Raw genomic sequence first — 25,119 nt, 5'->3', positions numbered from 1 at the left:
GTTTTTTGTGCATGATAATGACGCTTTGATACCGTGAGCTAAAATATAACGTTCCGAAGATACACAAGTGATTTTTAAATTAAACAACGATGGAGATTGTTAATCAATGTTAATCGAACAGAAATGTGTACTTAGCATGTATGCTAGTCTCTCCAAATACCCAGGTGTTTGTCAAAATCAATATAATAAAACCTAAATTAATCCACCTAGCGGTCATACCCAGCCTTTCTCATTCAATTTTTTATTTGTAAAAATAGATTTACATGAACGCTTCAAAGCGCTTTAGATTCTAAAATATTGATGCTGTAATCTTTACATATAAAAATGCAGTCAAGTCTGTCTGTCTGTCTGATCCATATAGGCCCGAAAACTACCGAACCGATCGACGTGAAAATTTGTATGTAGGGGTTTTTGGTGCCGATAAAGGTTCCTATGATAGTTTGAGACCCCTCCCTCTTCTGGAAGGAAGGGGTCCCATACAAATGAAACATAAATTTCTGCACAACTCAAGAACAAACCAAGCAAATGAAACCGAAATTGGCATGTGGATGTTTTACTGCCTGTAATCGCATAATTGTAACATTCGACATTTAATGGATTTCGTGCTTTTTATTGGGAAATGCTTAGAATAGTATGTACTTTTTACATCTGAAAAAATATGCTTATGTTTGTGTGAAAATAGTCGTAAAAAATAACAAGTTGTTTTGTCACATAGCGTAAATAACCGCATAATTGTCACACTACTTAAACTTTTCCAACTTTTTCGTCAAAAAAGATTCCAGCCAAATCCACATCTGCATCCTTTGGAACTCGAAAGTTGTTCTGGTCCGGTAACCAACCACCGGTGATCCATTTCTGATGTTCAGCTCATGCTTGTTGAATACATGAATAACTTCATTTTCCCTGTGATATATTCCGAAAGTTGCTTGAAAGTGACGGCATAAATGTATCATTGCAAAAATTTCAACCAATTTGACTTCAAAAGTGATGTTTAATGTAAACAGAGTGTAAAGTAGTGCTTTTTTCATGATACAAAGTTCAGTTAAAGTGTCTATTTGCAAGAACATAAAGGGAACAAAGCATTTAAGGTCAAAATATAAAAGTGCGATTTGCTCGACAACCAATTTTGCAAATGTTACAAATATGCGATTATGGGCAGTTTAAAGGGTAACTAATATGTCCATAGTAGTTGGATGAAACACAAATTTGTGCACATCTCGAGAACTAATCAACCAAATGGAACAAAATTTGGCAGGTAAATGTTTTTAGTGGTAACAAATATGTACATAATGGTTTGAAACCCGACTCCCTCTTCTATAAGGGAGGGATCCCATGAAAATGAAACACAAATTTCGCACAGCTCAAGAACCAATCAAGAAAATACAACCAAATTTGGTATGTGAATATTTTTAGAGGTAAAAAATATGTCCATAATGGTTTGACGCCCCTCCCTCTTCTGGAAGTACATGTTTCTTCACAAATTTCTGCACATCTCGCGAACTAATCAACTAAATGGAACCATATTGGCAGGTGAATGTTTTTAGTGGTAACAAATATATTCCATAATCGACCTCAGACAACATTTTGGATTGTAAGATGGCGACTGCCGGTTTCTGAAAACAGCAGAAAATGACCAAATACCACCCAATATGAGTTTTTCTTTAACCAGTATGCCGTTCAAAATCCAGAAATTGTCTAATATTTCTGGAACCAGAAAGATGCACAGAAGCTAAAAATTGATCACAGACACAATCCTGAATTTTAAGATGGTGACTTCCGGTGTCTGGCAAACAGCCGGAAATGACCAAATACCATTCAATATGAATGTTTTCGGAACCAGAATTACGCCCAGATGACAGAAATTGATTTCACAGGCAATTTTAAAGTCCAAAAAGACGACTTTCGGCTTCTGAAAAACAGTCCAAAGTGACCAAATATCACCCAATATGAGTTTTTATTTAACCAGTATCCTAAATACCATTTTGAAATCCAAGATGGCGACTACCGGTTTGTGAAAAACAGCCTAAAATAAACAAATACTATCCAATATGAGTATCTCTGGAACCAGAATGATGCAAGGAGCTAACAATGACCTCAGGCGCCATTTTAAATTGCTAAATGGCAACTTCTAGGAAACAGTTGAAAATAACCGAATAATACTCAATATGGATATTTCCCTAAACGTGTTGATGCATAGTAACCAAACATTGACCCTGGACACTATTTTGAATTTGAAGACGACCACTTTTAGTTTCTGGAAAACAACCAAAAATACCTCCCAATATGGATATTTCCGGTGTCAGATTGATGCCAGAAAGTCTGCTGATAATGACAGAATACCACCCAATATGAATATATTCAGAATTAAGGCGATGTACAGAAGCCAAAAGACGAGGATGTTGGCATTTCGATAAAACCAATCATTGCAAACGATTTGTTATTTGACATTGATCATATCCTATGGCCGATTCGTCGTGCATTTGCAGACTTCAAACAAACCGCAAGGAATCAATGAACTGGGAACGTTCAAATAGTACGACACCACATTTGAATTATGTTGAGGCCACATATATCGATCAAAGCAGGTATAGTTTTAAATATTCTTTGAATTTCTCTTCTTTCCATAACTTTTGAGCCACATATCAAATTGTTATGAAGTTTGTTATTTGTAAGTTTGAGAGATGACTCGTTCGTATGACACTAGTTATGTTCAAATAAGTCATGTAATCTTTGAGATAATAGACTTTCGTTGTTTTATTAACAATTTAATACATAATGGTTGCTTAAGTTCGATTTTAGTTAAATGAAATGGGAACGTGTAAGGCAGCCAAACTTTGAAACCACGTGTTCAATCATAATTCATCAGTTAACCCTTAACTAGCCCGATTATCTGATAATAATAATCAAATCGGTTGTGTAGTTTCTGAGATAATGAAGTTTCGTGATTTTCACAAGTCGGCACATTACAAATGAAGTTACAGTTCGATTACAGTAAAATTCAATAGGGTCTTCTGAGGCAGCTAGACCATTCATTTGACACTAATTTTGTGGAAATCGGGTCGGCCATCTCTGAGAAAAGTGAGTGAGTCCAAGTAGTCTTCGGAATTCGTTCCTTTGTATAGCTGGATTTCACATTTTTAAACATAACAGGCAAAGTAATAGTCCGATTACAAAACAAATCAATAAGGTCTTATGAGGTAATTAGACCTTCCATTTGACACTGATTTTATGCAAATCGGTACAGCCATCTCTGAGAAACATGAGTGAGATTAAACAGTCTTCAGAACACGTTTCTTTTCATAACGTTTGAACCACAAGTTCAATCTTTATGAAATTCAAAACTTAAGGGTTTTCTAGGTAGCCCGTTCAATTTTGTTCAAATCGGTTGTGTAGTTCTTGAGATATTGATGTTTCATGATTTTCACATTTTTGAACATAACCTCTAAACTAAAAATCCGATTACAATAAAATTCAATAGGGTCTTATGAGGAAACAAGACCTTTCATTTGCCATTAATTTCATGAAAATCGGTCCAGCCATCTCTGAGAAAAGTGAGTGAGAATAAAAATCTGCACATACACACACACACACACACACACACACACACACACACACATACACACACACACATACAGAAAATGCTCAGCTCGTCGAGCTGAGTCGAGTGATATATGCCATTCGGCCCTTTGGAGCACTTTTATACTTTCGGTTTTGCAAGTGATTGCTATACCTTTCTAGGAGAAAGGCAAAACCCAAAATATTTGTTTTTATAAGTTAACTCAAAATGGGATAAGTTATGTTTCCGGAAAAAACCGGTTGAACGGCTTATATTACGTGCTAATACGTGCTAAGTGCTAATATTTTCGGTTATAATGGTGAAGAAAAACCTTCCGGATGCTTCCGGTCTCGTGTTTTATCGCTATGTGAAAATAATAAAGAAATTCTTATTTTTTCGCTTCTTGGATAGTTGTAGCCTTGGTTACCCAAATGAAACTTTGTCAAACGACTGAAATGTGTACTGAAAAGTCATTTCATGATAAATTCAAGTATTTGGATGAATTTTGACCCGACTATGACTGAATTTAAATTTTATTATAAGAAATGTCATCCATCACTTTAAGGTGGGTTACTCCATGTAAAAAATTATCCAAATCCAATCATTTGTTTTTATTATCACAATATGATACGTTTTCAGTGCAAAAATTTTTTCAAAATAATTATGATCAGGTTTGATGTTCTAAGTGTTCCACTGTGTACCGTAGGAAACCGCTATCGATGTAATTTGAAACCTTATCCAAACAGACTTCTTTTGGTTTCTTATGTAATAACTAGCTGAACGTTCCCGGCGATGCTCGGGATCAAAAGTTTTAAAATTAGAAATCATTTTTTATAATTCATTGCATTATTAGCACAACTCACTTCAAAAATATTTCACATCTTATACGTCCATCGTCACTTCAAGAGAACGCACAGAACGGAAATACTTTAAGAGAACGCACAGAATGGAAATACCCATATTGGATTGCATTTTGTGATTTTGGGATGTTTCACAGAAACTGGAAGTCGCCGTTTCGGGATTCAAAATGACATATGGAGTTCGGAAATTTCGCAAGTATTGAAATGGTTGGCCAAATACCACTTTAGATTATTTTCCTGAAACCAGACGTCGTTATTTTGAAAAATGTTGTGTGGGGTCATCACAGTTCCGAATATACCACACTCGGGTGATAACCGGATATTCGTCAATCGTTCACAGTAAAACCTCTTTCTATGTAACTTTCAGAAGAAAGAAATCAAAGTAAGAAGAATTTAGCGTGACCATTCATGCTTAGTTCTCCTCTATAATCATATCTAAAAATAAAAACATTTGAATTTTTTATAATGAAAATATTTGTTGGTGTCCAAGGAACACGTCTGAGAAGAAGTTAACGTTTTAATCCACATAACTACGTAGAAATTTAAAAAAAAAAGAATAAACCAATGAAATGGGGCCTCTCCTCCAGCCAAATGTCCCAAAATCGAGTTTTAAAAAAAGTAAAAAAGTATTTCGTATACCGTAATGTTTGATGCTATTCACAAAACTACGAAAATATCAGAAATGTAATTATTTTCTGCTCGACTCGCACCAAATTAAAACATAATTTTTTCTACAAGAAAATATTTGCAGATGTTGAAGGAACAACGAACATTTTATTGAAAAAAAAAATTATTTACAGGCGAACTAAGCTCATGCTCAAAAAGTCAAAATTTTGCATGTATTATATGTACAACATATGTAAATTCCAAAAAGAGTAATTTAATGTGTTTTTATCTGTATGCAGAAAATCATCTTCAAACCTACGTAGTTTTTAAAGTAATATCTTAACTTTTAGCAATAAGATACCTATTATTTTTCCTCAAATGTCTTTCCTGAACATTAACAAACATTTCAATGGAAAAAAATCATATATAATAGCTTTGAATCTGGATTTATAGGAAAATTGAGCCAAAATATTTATGATATTGCATGTTTTACTTAGTTTTGTGAATAATATCTCTATTTTCGTTTATCAGATAACCATTTATTCTTCTCGAATGTCATTCCTGAATATCAACAAACATTTTATTTAAAAAAATCACGTGTCATCGCTTTGAATTCGGATTTAGAGACAAATTGAGCCTAAAATATTATAGTTTTGCATTTTCATGTGGTTTTGTGGAAAATATTTAAACTTCAAATAATCAGAAATCTAAAATATGTTTCCTTAACACAATGAACATTTTATTATAGTAAAAATCACAGATTACTGCTTCGATTGATTAAGAGGCAAATTCAGCATAAAAGACATGATTTTGCATGTTTCACGTAGTTTTGTGAAGAATATCTCGAGTTTGATTACCAAACAGATACCTGTTATTTTTTCTCAAATGTCTTTCTTAAACATCAACGAACACTTTAATGAAAAAAGAATCACATATCATCGCTTTGAGTTCTGATTTGGAGACGAATTAAATATAAAAAGTAATAATTTCGCATGTTTTACGTAGTTTTGTGAATAATATCTCAAGTTTTAGTGATCAGATACTAATTATTTTTCCTCAAATGGCTCTCCTGAACATTAACAAACATTTAAGTGAAAAAAGAATCATATTTCATCGCTTTGTATTTTGATTTAGATGCAAATTTAGCACATAAAGTCATAATTTTGCATGTTTTACGTAGTTTCGTGAATAATATCTCAAGTTTTAGTGATTAGATACCTGTTATTTTTTCTCAAATGCCTTTCTTAAACATCAACGAACATTCCAATAAAAAGAGAATCAAATGTCATCACTTTGAATTTTGATTTGGAGACGGATTAAGTATAAAAAGCCATAATTTTGCATGTTTACGTAGTTTTGTGAATAATATCTGAAGTTTTAGTGATCAGATACTAATTATTTTTCCTCACATGTCTTTCCTGGACATAACCAAACGTTTTAGTGAAAAAAAATCATATGTCAACGCTTTGAATTTTGATTTAGAGGCAAATTTAGCACAGAAAGTCATAATTTTGCAGGTTTTACGTAGTTTCGTGAATATCTCAAGTTTTAGTAATTAGATACCTGTTATTTTTTCACAAATGTCTTTTTTAAACATCCACGAACATTTTAATGAAAAAAGAATCACATGTCATCGCTTTGAATTTTGATTTGGAGACGAATTAAGTATAAAAAGTCATAATTTTGCATGTTTCACGTAGTTTTGTGGATAATATCTCAAGTTTTAGTAATCAGATACCAATAATTTTTTCTCGAATGTCTTCCCCGAACATTAACAAACATTTTAGGGAAAAAAGAATCATATGTCATCGCTTTGAATTTTGATTTAGAGGCAAATTTAGCACAGAAAGTCATAATTTTGCATGTTTTACGTAGTTTTGTGAATCAAGTTTTAGTAATCAGATACCTATTATTTTTTCTCTAATGTCTTTCCTGAACATCAGCGAATATTTTCTTGTTAAAAAACCTACATATCACCGCTTATTATTTTTGATTTAGAATGATTTAAAATGGTGATGATTATTGTACACGTCAGATACTGAGGGAATAATATCAATGAGAACAAGCGTTACGGAATTCCATTTTTATATAGTAGATACTCTGCGAAGACGCTCTCAAAATATATAAATGGCTCTCATTTATTATTATATTATATTACTAAAGTATGTAGTATCGCTAGATTTGTGTCAATTATTCTGTCGTAATCGTTTATAATTTTTTAACGATTTTTTTTTTAACGAAACTTAATTCAAGCTGTCTCCTCTGTTCTCTATGTTCTTTGAAAACTTGCACGCAAGTTGTTATAAACGCACTACATTGCATACCTTGTGGAGTTATTGGAAGGGTTCTCTCGAGCGATACAGAGAAAACATTTTCTATCATCTGCAATTCTCTGTTTCATGAAGCATTGCTTCATGCGGTTTGGGAAATACCGTTTAAGTTTAAAATGACGGTAATGTACCAATCATTATTCATTTTCAAGCTCAATATTTGGCAACAAATTGACCTTAAAAATATTGATTTGATTTTAATAAAAAAAATTAATAAAATCGTTCAAAAACGGGTTCAAATGTATTTATGTAATTATTTTCTTATTTTCAGAGCTCAAACCCTTAAAGGCAACGGTGGGCCATCCGAGTATCATCCAATCCACTTCGACACATTCCAGCATCGATAGCAACGTGTCTCCAACCCATCAGTCGCCATCACCAGCACATCACAATCAGCTTTCTTTATCAGCTTTAGGTTTATCTTGCTGATATATCAGCTGCGTATCAGATCACTGGCGGGTTAGCCTGCCCCTAGCAGTGTGCAAAAGATGTTTCTGCCGATAAACTGCAGGCTATTGTTATCGCACAGCACAAGAACTAATCGACAAAAAAACACCCGTACGATAACTCGTGTATTGTTATTTTGCGAATCAAGCAGAGCTGAACAATTTGCGTCTAATCGAGACGAAAGCAAAACAACGAATGAATGATGATAATGTATGTTGGATTTATTTTTCAGTTGAACCAGAAAGAGATCAATTTTCTGATTTCCAGCGTAATTTTTTGGAAGAAGTAGATGGCAGAGATGATATGGCGGTTGATGAGGTTTTCTCTGATAACCATGCTATTGTAGGAAATATTGACGATGAAACACTGTTTATATCCAGCAGGTTACCAATGAAAATCGATTTTTATAATTTAGTGGTTGGGCTCGGAAGTTTCGCGTTCTCGAAAAAAGTCCCAATGCAAAATCAGATTTCGGGAACAATTGGGTTGTTTAGCTACTCACAGATTCTTGATTTTTATATATCAGGTGAAAGAGTGTAATTTTCTGAGCAAACCGTGATTTTTTGAATGAAAAATAAAAATCACTTCAAATCGCTACAATGACAGTTGGTATATGAGCGAACTGTCATTTTAGCGATCTCGAGCAAATTTCGAGCAGTTTTAATCATTGATTTAAAAACTTAATGACAACGATAGAAAATTTTGGAAAATCACGCTTTGCATAGAAAATGCAGCTCTTTCAGATGGCATAAAAAACTGACATAGTTGAAAAACCCAATTGAGACAATTTCAACTTTTTGACCGATGAAAAAATGCAAATGTCGTAGAAATGCATAAAACGTCGAGATCTAACTGAACAAATTTTTGTTTTGAGAAAATAAACTCTCTGGGACTTACAAAATTTGGGCTCAGACCAATGGGACGAATTTACCTTTGAGCTTCGTTTAGCGGAAGGACTCAAAGTTTTCGTCTTTTCGAAGAATGTCCTTGTACAAAATTTCAGCTCAAACGATTCCTCAAAGCAGTCAAATTTTCTTTAAGTAGAAACCAACTTCCAATCGGGTAAATATACAATAAAGTTGCTAAAGTCGTGAGCTAATATAATCAAAAAATCGCTTCAAGCCAAGGAAATTGCTATGGTTAGTTCTCTTGATATTAAGGGAACAATCGTCAATGCATCCTATAGCTCAATGCGTTCGCAATGAGCTATGAGGGGCCTCGATAACTATATCATCGAATGGAAAATGGCGACGTCCTAGCACAGAGAACAGACTAACAAGCAAACGATAAAAAGCGTGTAAAACAGATTGCGCACGCAAAAATATACTCTCCGAATTACACCCTCCGTCATAGTGATGTCCGATTTTTTCAACTAATCGATTAATTGTTAATCGATTATTTTGTTCCTGTCCGCTAATCGGACTCGATTAGCTGACAAAAGATATTCGATTAATCGAGATAATCGATTATCTGATTGCGAGTGCCCTGCGTTCAAAAATAAAATGTTATTGTCGCTGCAGCGCTACTCTGCAATTCGCTGGTGAGTCCAGCGACGCGAAAATTTCTAGCGATGTTATATTGCATGATTATTTCTCGCACAGTACAATGCAGTTTCAACGTTCTTTGATAAAATTGACATAGTTTTGCGACTAGAAAACAATCAAAACTATTAGAAAATAATACAGTCGCATATTTTGGGACATTTTATGTTGAATCAAGGACTACTTTATATTAAAATACACTAAGGTCGCTTTTAACGCGGTTTTCTTTTACGCGGATTCCGGAATTTACGTGTTCTTTTACGCGGATTCCTGAATTTACGCGGTTTTTTACGCGGATTCCGGAATTCACGCGGTTTTTTTACGCGGGTTCCGGAATTTACGCGGTTTTTTTTACGCGGGTGCCTCCGCGTAAGAAGCGACTTTAGTGTACTACAAAATTCGCTGGAAAATCGTTGTCAGACGAGCGACTCGTTGCTTACGATTTTTTTCTGCATGCATGATAGTGCTGACCAACAGTCAGTTACCAATAAACTTGATCTCTAGATTTTACAGACAAATCTGGCAGAAAGCTCTAGCATTATTTCGTGGCCTACCTTTTGATTTCGATGTACGAAGTTGGTTCAGCGAACAAGCCTATGATCGAATCTCTACTGCAAATTCTGTGTAAAATAGTGTAACACCTAAACTTTGCTTTTTTGCAGCAAAAAATATTATACAATTTTACAACATATTAAAGCTTTCTTTAAGAGACTTTTTGGCTATTCGGTTTAAAATCACATTATTTAATATATTTATAATTCATTGGAACAGTGGAACCATGCATTCTCTTCTATCGACTGTTAGATTAGGAACATTTCTAGGTAAAAGCGTTAAAAGCGTTGGAATCTGTCCTCGAATTCGGTTCCATACTGAAAACGGGTCAGAATTTCTTGGTGCCAAACCGCCATGCAAAAACTGCCGTAACTCCCCGGGTAATTCACCCATATGGTCGATGTTTTTGTATTTTTATGCTTCTCTAGCAAGAGTACCGTGGACCAGAGTTGCCGTTTCGAAATCTGTGTTTTGACGACAAAAATCTGTGAAAATCTGTGACCAGCGAAAAAAAATCTGTGATTATATCTGGAGTATGATTATTTGTTTAAAAATACGAAACGAGATTGATTGAAATGCTTTATATTAACATTAAATTTTTCTCCATTCGATTGAATTAACTATTTAGCTTTTAAAATTGCATTGGAATAGTCAACTTGTTCCTCAACTAAGTGTTTTTCAGGTTGGTATTGAGACCAGATAAGCTGCGCATCAGAGAAAGTTGTCATGATTTAGTCAGTAGAAACTCATCCATACGTTGGATACGGTATACCGATCAGAAAGCTAAAACAAAAGTGTAACAGAAGCTGTAAGTTTGTTACGAGTAAAAAATTTCAGGTTGTGTTTTAAATTTGATCCCGTGAGGTGTTAAAATAACAGAAATTATAACAAGAATGATTCTACTACTATCAAACCCATATCATTTTTTTACCTACGTATCAGCTTTCTTACAAAATATGATAGCATATAGAACACCATAATAACATTCGTTGTTGGAAACAGCAAGTTTTGATACAAACGAAAATCCGCTAGACTTGTTTCAAAACACCTTCATTTCATTTCAGGATTTTTTGTTATAACTCATTCAGCTTCTATTTAGTTATCAAAAGCATACTGGAAAATTCAAAATCGTATCAAAATATGTTACTTGTATCTTTTGTTGATAGACTTTTGTAATTTTTCAGCTATGCTCTTCTGATCGGGAAACGTCAAAATATCGTAAATTCAATCATAATGAGGTGATTCAATCAGTTCACCTCTCTGCACACTTCATTGAGTTAACTAAGCAGCATATAGCGCGAAAAACTAGCATTCCTAGATGGAATCGATAAAAAGGCAAATGTCGGAATTGTAAACGGATTCGAAATTTGCGAAAGGAATGATTCCGGATAGTCGAACTATTTTCAACGGATGATTATTCGAGCTTCCGGAAAATCGTACCTTCGAATTAATGAGTTCAACCTGTAGAATGTAGGTAATTTGTTATTTTCGGCAATTATTGGAAAAATATCTGTCATCTGTGATCACTGATTCTGTGATTTGAAAAAGGGAAAAAATCTGTGATTTTACAGAAAAATCTGTGAAAATGGCAACTCTGCCGTGGGCAGCAGCCCACAGGTCATTGCTTGGTTCGATGTTGACTGGTTCAGGTTGCTCCTCTCTACACTGCCTAGTAATTTTTTTGCATCATATTAACTAAAATTATTCGCGTTCGCGTAAGTGCGAACAGCCCTTAAAGCTTTTTCCAACTTCGTAGTCGTGAAGTTTAGTTTTCGTTCGTGCGCGCATTTTCATAATTTTGAATGAAATATTATCGTCGCAGCACTGAATCGAAATCGCGACTTTAAATAGGAAGTAGTGCGCTGTATAGCACATCAGATGCGCTATACAGTGTACTATTTGCGACGCAAGGTATAATGTGCGGCATGAGAGTAAAATCAATTGTCGCCAGTCGACAACTACAATTTTCAACTAAATGGATAATATAAAATGAGTGAGAACAGAGGTTTCGAAATCTCTTGTGTTTTCGTCACCGCTGGCATAACCAATTTTCCCATTTTTGGACAAAGTTGAACTATAATCGAACAATAATCGGGGTCAATTATTCGATTATTCAATAATCGGAAAGCCGGTTAATCGATTAAAAACTGATCGAATATTTTCGCAAATAATCGATTAACTCGATTAATCGAGAAGTAATCGGACATCACTACTCCGTCATGCTGAGTGGTAAACTAAGATGTAATGTCGCTACGTTCGCCGTAGAGCGAACGGCCTAGCCAATATATTTTAACGTCAGTACCAACGGGAGAGAAAACTGATGAAAATACAGTCTGTTTAGCAACGGTAGCGACATTACACTTTACATTACCATTTAGCATAACGAGGGGTATTATTCGGAGGATAATTCATGGCACACATGCAAAATTTTACACACTTTTTTCAGACCGTTTGTTCGTCGCCTGTTAGTCTGTTCTCTGTGGTCCTAGTATCGAGAAATTTTTGCTGACTTTAGTGGTGTGTAACTAACTATTAGATCGAGGTTCTCAAGGAGTTATACTTTCAGCCTTATTGTGATCCTCAGTAGTAGACGAAGGCCTCAAAAGGTTAGCAAAAACTCGGATATGAGGAGATTGGCTACGCAGATGATGTAGCGTTCGCGGGAAGTTTGATATCCAATCGTTTACAAACTGCGCTAAATGTGACTTTAAAATGGTGTAGAGCATAGGCAAACAGACGTTACACTTCAAAGAATAATCCTGAGAAATCTTCGTCCTTGTTTAAAACGTTACACATCCTTATGAGCTCAATGCCTACTAACTAATTTTCTTGAAAACGGTTTTTGTTTTAGCTTATAGGGACCGGCGGTATTACTGACAGTTTTTGTCTATGCTAATGAGTGTTCACGCTTGATTATAGCGATACCAGCGGCATTACTGCCTTCTAATCAAAGTTTCAAAATAATCGTTATTTTCCTGGATGATGAAATCGACATCGAGTGGCACATCTGTTTGTCCGTGATAGAAGGTTTGAATATAAGCCCTTCTAAAACTGCCTTAGTACCATGGAACGGGGTTTTCATAACAATTTCCAATTAACCAAGCTTCATGTACATTTTTCCCGAAATAGTATAATTTTGAAACAAGTACTGGTATGTGCTCCAGTAAACCTCTATGGCTATTGGTGAAATTTCTATCGTCTACTTCATGAAATAAATTCGATAATTCTATAAGGTTCTATGAGGTAAATTGGGGTGAAATTGATCACCATTGAAATCCATAAGATAAATGATGATTTCTGTACTGAAAAATATCGTTTACAGCTAGTTGGAAACGAAAATAACAATATTTCAGGTTAAAATTTGTTTATTTTGGTTCACGAGCTACCTGTTGCTAAATTTGCTCTTATTTGATCGTCGTTAGACTGATTTCAATTCGGTTTGTTACAAAAGCTCAAAACCTAGCTCTGAAATTAAAATCTTTGTGGTTTCCTGCGAATTCATCAGTATTGATTTAATGGTATGGAATGATCATTGTTGAAAATTACATTTTTTGAGCTTTTATCAAACTTTACTCACTTCTCCAAATTTAACGTAATTAACCCTCAACTAAGATTACTTTAAATAAATTCAATACTCTTTTTTGTTATTTGGAAACTTGTTTGATCAAATTTGATTGAGTTTTGACAGAGCTAGCAGAATTTTTCGAAAATATGAAAAATTTCACCGGGCCTGCAAGGGTTAACTTTGACAGGTATGTGAATTATGCAAAAGTTGCGTTGAAGGACACGTTAACATTGCCTAGTGTTGTAAGAGCAATATCTTGTGATTAGTATTTTCATCGCGAATTTTCAGGTAATCAATTTCACCCACTGATCAATTTCACCCAATTCCACGGTACCTTTTTCTAGAAGGAGAACGATAAGTTTGAAACAGCTATAAATGGAGGTCAGATTCAGTTTTCGGAAGTTAAATACCTTCGTTACTTTGGACAGAAAACTGAATTTGCAGTATAACTTAGACAAGGGTATTACTAAGGGTACAGATGCTCTATGGGTCTGTAGTAGAACTTTCGAAAAAACACGAGGACTACGACCAAAAGCGATATACTGGATTTATTCGTTCGCAATAGTTCGTCCGAAAATCATATATGATACATTTTTATGGTGGCCTGAAGTTAACGACGTAACCACCTAAGTGAAGCTAGGCAATGAGAGAGAACAAGGCCAATTCTAACCGGGCACGGAACGACATGACCACGATTCTCAGATGAAAGAGGCGCCAGCAAGAGGATCGTGAACATGAGGAGCTGGAGCAGCAGTACCAGTCTCGCAGAGGCTATCTGCCGCAAGCCGACATGTGCAACAACGTGGATGGGAACCTTCTCACGGATGCCAGCAGGGTGGTCGACAGGTGGAAAAATTACTTCGATGGACTCGACTGATCAAGGCGCAAGTGATGCGTGTTTCGGGAATACTTTCGAGCCCTTTTTGAATCGCGCAGAATGTTAAGACAACGTGATGGACTTTTCTGTTTGCTGTTTAACATCGCCAATAAGGGTGTGAAGGACAGGAATCGACACGAAGGGCACGATTTTAACAAGGCCTGTTCAGCTTCTGGGCTTCGCGGATGACTTTGACATTATAACACGTAACTTTGCGACGGCAGAGAAAACTTACTCCCGATTGAAAGCCGAAGCCGGACGAATCGGACTGCGAATAAAAGGAACTCCTAACTCAAGTCTCTGTAGACGGCGATGAGCTTGAGGTGGTCGACGAGTTCGTGTATTTGGGTTCACTGCTGACCGCCGACAATGACACCAATAAAAAGATCCAGGGACGCTTCCAGGCCAGAAATGGTGTCTACTTTTCACTTCGGAAGACACTTCGATTGAGTCGGCAACAACGCTTCTCGCGAAGGACCTTAACACTCTTGGAGTTTTCGAACGGAACACTGCGGATAATCTACGGTGGAGTACGGACGACGGAGATTGGCGACGGCGCATGAACCATGAGCTACACGCGCTGCTTGAAGAGAACCCCATTGCACACCTAGCGACAGTCAGTAGGTTGCGGTGGGCCGGTCACGTCGTAAGGATACTGGACGACAACCCTATGAAATCACTGCTTCTCAGCTACCCTGCCGGCACCAGAAATAGATGTGCGCAGCGTGCACGATAGCTCGACCAGATCGAAAGAGACTTGCGGGTGATGAGACGCCTAGGAAACTGGCGAAACACAGCCCAGAACCGAGCAACATGGCGACAACTTTTTGATACAGCACGAGCCACCACGGCTCTTGTCTGATTGGTGAGGTGAGTAAGAAGCTAGGCAAACTACAAAAGCTTGCCTGTCATATTCAATTGGTCCGAAACCATTTTGTGGAGTCCTGGAGTGTGCTCTGAGGACTGAAATAAAAACTTGGAAAATGTCCATGGTAAAGTCAAACTGAAATGCCAAGAATACATTTAGATAAGCCAAAAGATTTATAGGACAGAGTGCAATAAAAGCCCCGATCTTACTTAATCTTGAGAAAAACGATTTTCAGGTAGTTACAGGTCTGTTGATATGAATAAACTTGCTTTTTTACTTTTTAATTATCATTCATCTGAGAAATTTGTCAATAATGGTTTTGAAATTGATTATTTACTCAAAATAAAAGCCAAAATCACTCCAATTTTAAAACTGTAAAAGATCCAAGGCTCAGTTGGAGTTGAGTTATCGGCCAACGAGTTTGCTTCCTTCGGTTAGTAAACTGTTTTGACAGGATATTGTTACACATCATCATTTTTTTTGCAGATCAACAGATTGGGTTTTGCGGCAATCCACACTCATCAACTGCTCAGAGATACTAATATGATACGAGCTAACAAGTCTGAAGGTTATTCCACTGAAACTACCCTTTTAGACATAGAAAACGTATTTGACAGGTTTAACATAAAAGGTTTGTGATCTTTTAATATTCCAATTTTCATAATCAAAACCAAAACAAAAAAATTAACTGCAGGTTGTCTAACAGAAATACAGAAATCATAGCCTGACAATTTTCTGTCAGAGAAGCAGCCTTTGAATTCTCATCAATAGCAGAGTGAATATTCACCGTTTACTTTTTGTCCAGCATAAGCGCTGCGTGTGACATTTTTTGCGATACACTTTTATTCTCTTTTGTGCTGTGTTTCTACTGCTTTCAGAAAAACTAACGCACTTGTTGCTTATATCAAAGCTGAGTGAAACAAGAGTGGTGAATCACCTTAGGAAGAATACACTGTTGAGATAAATTCAATATCATTCGAAGAGCAAACATGCGTGACTGGCGGCTAAATTAATTTTTTTCAGTTTCGAGATTCAAAACAAGCAACGCAATTTGCTTTTCTACTTGGATGCTCTCCTTATTTGATATATGCTTAAGAGACACACAGTAAGAGCACTGCAGTGAATTCCGTTGTGTAGTTATTGAACGTAATGACTTCTTATGTGAGAAAACTGACACCAGTCTATTATCTCTTTGAATAAATATTTCAGATTCCACCGCGGTGTTTTTTGCATGCTCCTCAGATACACACGATTCGCTGCTCTCTTCAACCAAGTGCGTCGCTTTGCTCACCAGTGTAAGAGCAGTTGTTTTCGCAGTGAAAGATAATCGCCTACACGGTAGTGTTTCTCTGAGGAGAAAAGAAAAGCCTGCAGGCGCGCCTTAATGTTGAATTTCAGGCTCAATATATTCACTTCAGATTTTTTTTACCTCCAGGATGCACCACGTTATTGTTTTGTGATAACACGAAAAGCTTAGATATTTTAGGAAATCTTTCCTGATACTTCTAAAACTCACTTGGTTATCTTTCCTTATAAATCTAGAACTTCTTATTTAAAACCAAACAACAATCGCATTAACAAGTGCCACGGAAATCTTCGTTCTATCCCACAACTTATCGCTACAGCTGATTTTCATAAGTTATACTGGATTAATAACTTGGCACTATTCGAGTGAGTATCATTCAAAAAAGGTTTATAAAGGAATTGGAAGTGACACATTCGGAGTATTTTGAATACATAGAAAAAATCTGCTAATACACGACATGAATTATTACAATTAAGCTTTTATTGAAATATGTATGGAGGTTATTTGAAGCAATTTGAAGAGTATAATATGTCGCCAATGTGGTTTAAAAAATTGTATAGAGCAAAGATCTGAATTGTATGTCATTCCTGCGAATATTTTGAACAAAGCTAACATTTGTTACTGTGATGGTGCTATAATAAATACATCCACAAGTTTGGCCACTTGTGATGAATGTAGTCGGCAGGAACGGCCATAATAAAATGAACTTATTCTAGTAATAATTTAGGGCTTTACTGATGAATCAGGTCAACATTATTTCGTTCACTGTATTAAAATGAGCCGTCTGTAATTGGTATGCAGACATCTTTTTTTTTTTTTCTATTTTGCGGTAAGACTGCACTATTTCGGATATAAAACAGTAACCGATTGTATCAATCTTTACATTAATATTCCATTAAAACGGGAACATACATCCAAATTTGTTTATGTCTCTAGAAACCCATGCGCGGAACCGGGATCGTAAGTCAACGGTTGGCAGATGCGGACGAGTCACCATCAGCAAGTACATAAATTCACGAACGCCACCTGGACTTTGACTGTGTGTGTTGACTGTGTTTGTGCAACAGGGTAAACCTTTTTTATCAGCTCTCAACCACGTAACACTATCTCAACAGTTGAAGATTGGGCGTGATATAGATAACACACGTACTTGATTTTTACGTTTTTTGTAATTGCTAGTATAGTTGCGACGTTGCCAGTGGGTTTTTATGTGAAACTTATCTTCTCACTGCTTCGAACAGGGTTTACCTATTGAAAAAATTGATCCCGATTTTGTTATCCTCAGCCTTTTTGATAAGGCTGAGTCCAACTTTCCCCAGGAGTGTATGCTGCATATTCACTATTTTCATTGATGACTTCATAGCATAATTTGTAACTGCATTACTACCAGTGAAGTGAACCTCAGTTTTATTCTTTCGGCAAAACGGTAAGTACAATTAGTGACGTGTGTAAAATCAGAACGATTAGCCATCATGCTAATAGATTATTAATTGAACCATGTATATGCAATAGACACAATTTTCACATCACTTTGGAACGTTGAGCAACTTCTAATCGCACCCTGTTCTCCGTAACGACTGGCGATATCTACTGAAATAGAAATTGAATTTCACCAGCACCGCAGAAGCAAGACTAAAAATATTGTAATGAATATCTATGATAATATTATAAGATAATAAGTTTGATAATGTTATTTACAGTAACTAAATCGTGGCGGACACCGTCTTTATCTGTTTGTTAAGGTGAAAACCGAGGAGATAAAATGCCCCATTTATCTATATATAATCGCACTGATTGTCTATATCTCGGCAAGTAGTCGGCGTGCTAGCAATCAAGCACGTGAAGAAAAATAGAAAACCGATTTTTACTGATAACTTTAATTTCGTATTCCGAGCTCACACACAGGCAGAGCGAACAGAGTGCATGCAATGCACTCAGCTAGAAGGACTTCAACGCAGAAAACACAATGCTTTTCTTTCATGACGTAGGACGCTTTTTTGAAATTTGTGCCCACGAACCGCTTATTTAAATAGCTACTTACAGTTTCATGAGTACGTTTCATCTATATACCACATACCTGAACGTTTTTTTGAAGAAAAAATCATCAGATGGAATTTGAAAATTTCAGGTTATGCTGTAAGCAAGGGGCACAAGTCATTGGAAAAAACCAATTTATTGCACACAAATTACACTAAAGCTGCTTTTTCCATGGGAGATACGTGGCGCGTAAATTCCGATATCCGCAGAAAAAACTGCGTAAATTCTTTAATTCGCCTAAAAAATAACCTGTAATAAGTTTTTGATCGTTTCGGTAGACTCAAGAGCTCTACCAGCTGCAAACCGAGATTAAAATCAGGAAATAAATAAATTGGTCTGGTCAAATAAATGAATATTCGATAATTGGATAAAGGAAACTCGTCAGACACGATTTGAAAATGAAAAACGATTGAAAATAAACCGCATTAAAATGACTTTTCTGGGAAATCCGCGTGAATTTTGGTGGGAATGAAGAAGTCATCAATTCAAGGATGCTGTAAAAGCACACAACTTTATTTAATTAAATTTACCTACTTACATACGTTTTTTCTATACGTACCAGAACCATTAAAAATGGTTCCAAATCTCTTTGGTTTCATGACCCCGTTTTGCTAATTACAAAGAGCTTTTCGGATTCCTTTGCATAGCACAAAGGGTTTTGCAGCTCGTAGATGAATTTCGGATACACTTCTGTAATGTGTTAGTCTGTAGCTGTAGTTGTTAGTCTAATTTGTTGCATGTCTTGGTCTTAAATTGCAAAAGGGTTAAAAATCCTATCTCACAGAGGTGTAATACAAAAAAATTTGCGGCCCCCTTGTATGCCACGGACCAGCACTAATCGATTGTGATATTACCTGGATGTCTTATGAGTTCTGCAATTACTGCAAAATGCAAAATGTAACAATGCAAAACCTTCTTTGCGTTATTTCTAGCGTTCCAATTTGAATAAAATATTTTATTTGTTGACATGTTAGTGGAAACCATAAATTTTCACTTCACCGCAAGTATTAGAATTTTCCAATTTTTTATACATTTTTTAGTATAGTGGTCAATGTATGTAATTTTCATTTTTCGCTTTCTCTTAGATGCCTGCTTTACCATACTCAGAGATATTCATAGGTACCAAGTACTATGCAATCAACTAATATTAACCTTGGAACACCTATACAACTGCATTCACATGTGCAAACTGAGTCGTCTTTTAGGTCAAATAATAAGTTCGGATATAGTTTTGAATTATTAATATTTACATCACACTGATTTGAATATAGTACTGCGGGTTATCGAAAACGGAGAAATTAAAGGTATGTACAAATGTTTATTTTATGTAAAAAAAATATTTTGATCTAATTACTCAATACCCAATACCAATAATAGATTACAATTCTAATCATTCAAATCAGGCAAGGTTGTTAGTATTTTTTTTCTAAAGGAATCTGAGTTGAAATTTTGATTATATTCAATTGAATACAAACTTCCCCTCCAAGAAATTAACCAAATTGCAGCCCAAAGTACTCTAAAAAATCATTATAGTTGTAGTTGCAACTTCCTACATCTCTGTCAGTTTTCAATTCTTTTGTAAAAAGAGAAAAATATGACCTTGTTTAAGAGTAACACAGAGGTAATTCTGTATTACTTTTTCACAGCTTCTATTTAATACAATGGTTGTTTGTACATGGTAAATTAGGCCGTTACAAATTTTATTTTCATTTTATGTCACCCCCCCCCTTTCAAAAATCTTGAATATTGGAAGGGGAAGAAAAAAAAGCTCAAACCGTTTTGTTCATTTCATTGGTTTTCCAACAGCATAAATGCTTAATTTAGCAACAAACAAGTCAGGTGACAGCGAGAGTGTCGTCGAAAGGCAAGCGAAATAAATAATAAAAATAATAAAGTGTTATTTTTCAACATTTATTTGAGTGCAAGTTACAAACGTCATAACTTGCACACAAACTTTGATCAAAAATATTTCTTTTTTTTTCGTCTCGGTGTTATTTATTTTTTGCCACCCCCTTTGCTTACTTTGGTAACCTTGGACATAAAAAGAATTCGAAATTTGTATCAGGCTCAAACAGGTAAATAAACGCCGAAGTTTGAGCCTCAACTAGCAATTATTACGTTCTTCCAATTCACACAGTATTCTTATTTCGCACAAATATTAGAACACATTAAACTAATTTGAAGCAAATTTGATAGTTTTTTATAAACTTTGAAACTTTGAAACTTTGAACTTTGAATATATTCATTTTTATACAAACATCTAAGACGAAACTATTACCGGTGAATATTTTCTCGTTGTAATGTTTTTTTTATCGACCAAAACATTAAAAGGCATTATTACACATAAGAGCATGATTTTCACAAAAGGAACATCATATCTCTGGATTGCATTGTTCCCTAATTTCGTACAATATTGATGAGATTTCGCACCATTTAACTTTTGTGTAGCCAAAAATGTTGTAAATTTTGTGAGCATGATTTTCATGAGCATGAGTACAATATTGATGAGGTTTCGCACCATTTAACTGTTGTGTAGCAAAAAATGTTGTAAATTTTGTGATTACAGAAATATTACAGACTGTGAACATTCTGAGCTTAGTCCAAGTTTTAATATATTTTTGTAGTGTTTTAATATCTTTACTTTTTTAAGGCCCTCCTAATTTATTTTCAAGCGTCGATATGTTTTTATTAGTTTTGACTTCTGGTATTCTGATTTTCATTAATTTTTGACAGTTTGACAGTGTCCCGTTGTTTTTATGAAATATATTTTTATTTTCGATTGTTGAATTTTAGAAAATATGAAAATGTTTACAGCTTATAACAAAAATTCTGAAATTTTTGACTATTTTAGCATTTTTAAATTTACCCTCCTCTACAATTAGTCATTTTGGTGCAAAGCCCATATTAATTTTTTTTTTAAGATGTTTGTCTACTGTTTTTTTTTGGTCATGAGTTTGATCGGCATATGAAACGAGTATAGTTTAACAAGGAATCCACACGGTTTTTTTTCACGCGGATTTTGGAAATTACAAGGTTTTTTCACGCGGATTTCCCCGAAAAGTTGTTGTTTTACGCGGCATGCTTTTATGGGTTCTTCATTTTCAAAGCGTTTATTTATGGTGTCCGATGAATTTACTTATTCACCCCCCCCCCTTTTCAAAAATGATAGAAATTGGAGGGGACAAAAAAAGTTCAAGTAGTTTTTTTTTTTAATATTTTTGATTTTTAAGTGATAAAGTGTTTCTTTTCAACATTCATTTGAATGCAAGTTACAATCGTCGTTTATTTCTTCTCAGTGTTAACTATCCCCCCCCCCCTGAACTAACCTTGATTACCTTGGAAATAAGAAAAATTCGAAATTTGTATCAGCCTTACTGAATGGCCTAACCTCTTCAAATTTTTTCTTGATTTTCTGCTCAATTTGCCAATGGAAATAACACTGTGTTCGATTCTTTTTCGAAAGCATTTAGCAGAAATGATTAAAAACCTTTAGCAGATGAAATTTTTACGCGAATTTCAGAATTTACGCGGTTTTTTGTACCCGGATTTTGAAATTTACGCGGTTTTTTAACGCATATTTACGCGGATTTTTCATGCGTAATAAAAGACTTTAGTGAATAACAAATGACTAGGCTGTCGAGAATTGGTAATAATAATACAACATGATGAGAAACCGTTCAAAAAGACCATAATGTAATTTGTTTACTATCTTCCTCTGTACCAGCACTTGTTTTCAGATTGTAAAGCTGATTTAGCAAACTTTAGCAATTATTATTTAATGTTTCCAATCGAGATACGAGAGATCAGTTTGTCTACGTTCTGGACCGGCAGGCGTCGGTACAGATCAGCATGCAGGGGTTATTGGAGATGCACATCGAAAAGCTAAATCCCAAGCAGTAATCACTAAATTCGATTTACAACTCCAATCGATCCTGGTCAGTAACAAAGTGGCAACCGGTGGTGATCAATCAAGCTCAAGCTCAAGCTCCCAATCGAGAGACGAGAGAGCAGTTTGTATCTGTTTTGTAGAGGTTTTTCTCGATTGATCTTTATTCAAAGATTACTTGTATTTCATATTTTACATGCTTCATGTTACATCATCGATTTATGCACAAAGGCTACTCTGTTCCGTCCTAACTGAACTGAGTAAAACTTTTGGCAAAAAGTTCGCGGTAAATCATTTTAAAATGAAAAATCTTTCGGTTTCGACTGTGAATAGTTTTCTTCAAACCTTAATAACAATTCTCCATGGAAGTAGTGGAAGACTGGTCAAAGTAACGAACCACGCCTTAATCAATCAAGATGTGCACCATAACGAATGTTTAAATAAAAATTTGATTCCATTTCTTCACAGGCATGGTGTTTTGCAGCTCGTAGATGAATTTCGGATACACTTCTGTAATGTGTTAGTCTGTAGCTGTAGTTGTTAGTCTAATTTGTTGCATGTCTTGGTCTTAAATTGCAAAAGGGTTAAAAATCCTATCTCACAGAGGTGTAATACAAAAAAATTTGCGGCCCTCTTGTATGCCACGGACCATCGGGAACCACTAATCGATTGTGATATTACCTGGATGTCTTATGAGTTCTGCATTTACTGCAAAATGCAAAATGTAACAATGCAAAACCTTCTTTGCGTTATTTCTAGCGTTCCAATTTGTTTAAAATATTTTATTTGTTGACATGTCAGTGAAAACCATAAATTTTCACTTCACCGCAAGTATTAGAATTTTCCAATTTTTTTTTTACATTTTTTAGTATAGTGGTCAATGTATGTAATTTTCATTTTTCGCTTTCTCTTAGATGCCTGCTTTACCATACTCAGAGATATTCATAGGTACCAAGTACTATGCAATCAACTAATATTAACCTTGGAACACCTATACAACTGCATTCACATGTGCAAACTGAGTCGTCTTTTAGGTCAAATAATAAGTTCGGATATAGTTTTGAATTATTAATATTTACATCACGCTGACTGCACCATAACGAATGTTTAAATAAAAATTTGATTCCATTTCTTCACAGGCATGGTGTTTGTGAAGAAATGTAATCAGAATTTTCTTCAAACATTCGATGGGGAATATGTGTTTTGGCCAGATAAAGCATCACCATAAAGCAAAGCCTTGGTGCTACATTCCGATTCGGAACTCGACCTCCTGTTTATTATACACAGGCTTCGCAGCCAACTGTGAAGTGTACATGACAATTGCGGGGCTAGCGCTACGATCCTACTGATACTAACAGTCTCTCCCGAACCGAGACTCGAACCTACGACGACTGGCTTGTTAGGCCAGCATCGTACCTCGAGACTAACTGAGAGGGGCGAAATAGCATCCCCATATTACGGAAAAAAACACAAACAACTAAACTTTATTAAGATAGGTTTTTAATTTGATTACCAAAATTTCATAGTTTTGAATCTTCCACGACTTTCCTGAATCACTCATTTCTCTATCTCTTAACACTAAAAAGTTACTTACTTACGTGAATGGCTGTACGTCCTAAGACATAGCCTGCACAACATAAATCCGCCAACTTGAGCGATCCATGGCTGGCCGCCTCCAATCCCGCGGGCACTCCCTACTTGCCGGATCATGCTCCACCTGGTCTAACCTCCTTGCTCTTTATGCTCCTCTTTGTCTCGTATCAACCGGATTCGAGGTGAGAACCATTTTTGCAGGATAATAGTCCGTTGTTCTCGCCAAGTTCGAAAACTCCGTGTGCTCGCAGGTCCTATTCAAGCATTGTCCACGTCTCATGCCCGTAGAGAACAACCGGTCTAATAAGCGTTTTGTACAAGGTGCACTTTGCGCGGGAACTTGCACGTTTCGACCGTAATTTTTTGTGGAGTAGGTACGACTCCCGCTGATGATTCGTCTCCTAATCTCACGGTTCAAGAAAATCGTGCCCCGTGTGTCTATTCCCGCTCGTCTCACAACGCCTTTTAGCGCAATATTGAACAGCAAGCAGGAAAGACCATCACCTTGTCGAAGCCCACTTGCGGGATCCCAATTCGTTCGGATAGACTGCCCAAAATCTTCACACAACACTGCACATCCTCCATCGTAGCCTTGAACAGTCTGGCAAGCTTCCCGGGGAAGCCTTTTATCGTCGAGTATTCTCCATAGCTCTTCACGATTAATCGTGTCATAAGCGGCTTTGAAATCTACGAAGAGATGATGCGAAGGAACTCTGTATTCGCGGCATTTTTGGAGAATCTACCGCAGAGTAAAAATCTGGTCCGTTGTGGACCGGCCCTGCATGAAACCGGCCTGGTAACTTCCCACAAATCTGTTGGTTAGTGGTGACAGCCGCTGGAAAATTATTTGGGATATCACTTCGTAGGCGGCATTCAGGATAGTGATTGCTCGGTAGTTTTCACACTCTAGCTTGTCGCCTTTCTTGTAGATAAGGAAAATAACCCCATCCTTCCACTCCTCCGGTAGGCGTTCCGTTTCTCAAATCTTAACAATCAGCCGATGCAGACAACTGGCTAACTTGCCCGGACCATCTTGAGAAGCTCCGCTCCGAAACCGTCCTTTCCAGCTGCCTTGTTGATCTTAAGCCGCCGGAG

General features: G+C 36.0%; 1 protein-coding gene and 1 long non-coding RNA gene across 3 annotated transcripts in view; one reads left to right on the top strand and one right to left on the bottom strand.

Moving 5' to 3' along the window:
- LOC129726728 (uncharacterized) overlaps positions 1 to 18,125 on the bottom strand; it is a 50,221-nt gene extending 32,096 nt beyond the window's left edge. Inside the window, exon 1 of the long non-coding RNA XR_008728393.1 lies at positions 17,757 to 18,125. This is a non-coding gene — a long non-coding RNA (uncharacterized LOC129726728). The remainder of the gene's footprint in view (positions 1 to 17,756) is intronic.
- The window catches only part of LOC129726725 (GATA-binding factor 3-like), a 60,897-nt gene continuing 53,263 nt past the window's right edge, over positions 17,486 to 25,119 (top strand). The window contains exon 1 of one of the 2 annotated variants that reach the window (XM_055683761.1): positions 17,486 to 17,934. The gene's annotated coding sequence lies outside the window, so the exon portion shown is untranslated. Of the gene's footprint in view, positions 17,935 to 19,720; positions 19,850 to 25,119 lie in introns of those variants that run through there. The other variant, XM_055683759.1, reaches the window with a different exon arrangement.

Source organism: Wyeomyia smithii, chromosome 3, assembly GCF_029784165.1.
Source record: "Wyeomyia smithii strain HCP4-BCI-WySm-NY-G18 chromosome 3, ASM2978416v1, whole genome shotgun sequence".
Classification (NCBI taxonomy): domain Eukaryota; kingdom Metazoa; phylum Arthropoda; class Insecta; order Diptera; family Culicidae; genus Wyeomyia; species Wyeomyia smithii.
The sequence above is the reverse complement of the archived record's forward strand: the minus strand, read 5'-3'. Positions and strand labels throughout refer to the sequence as shown.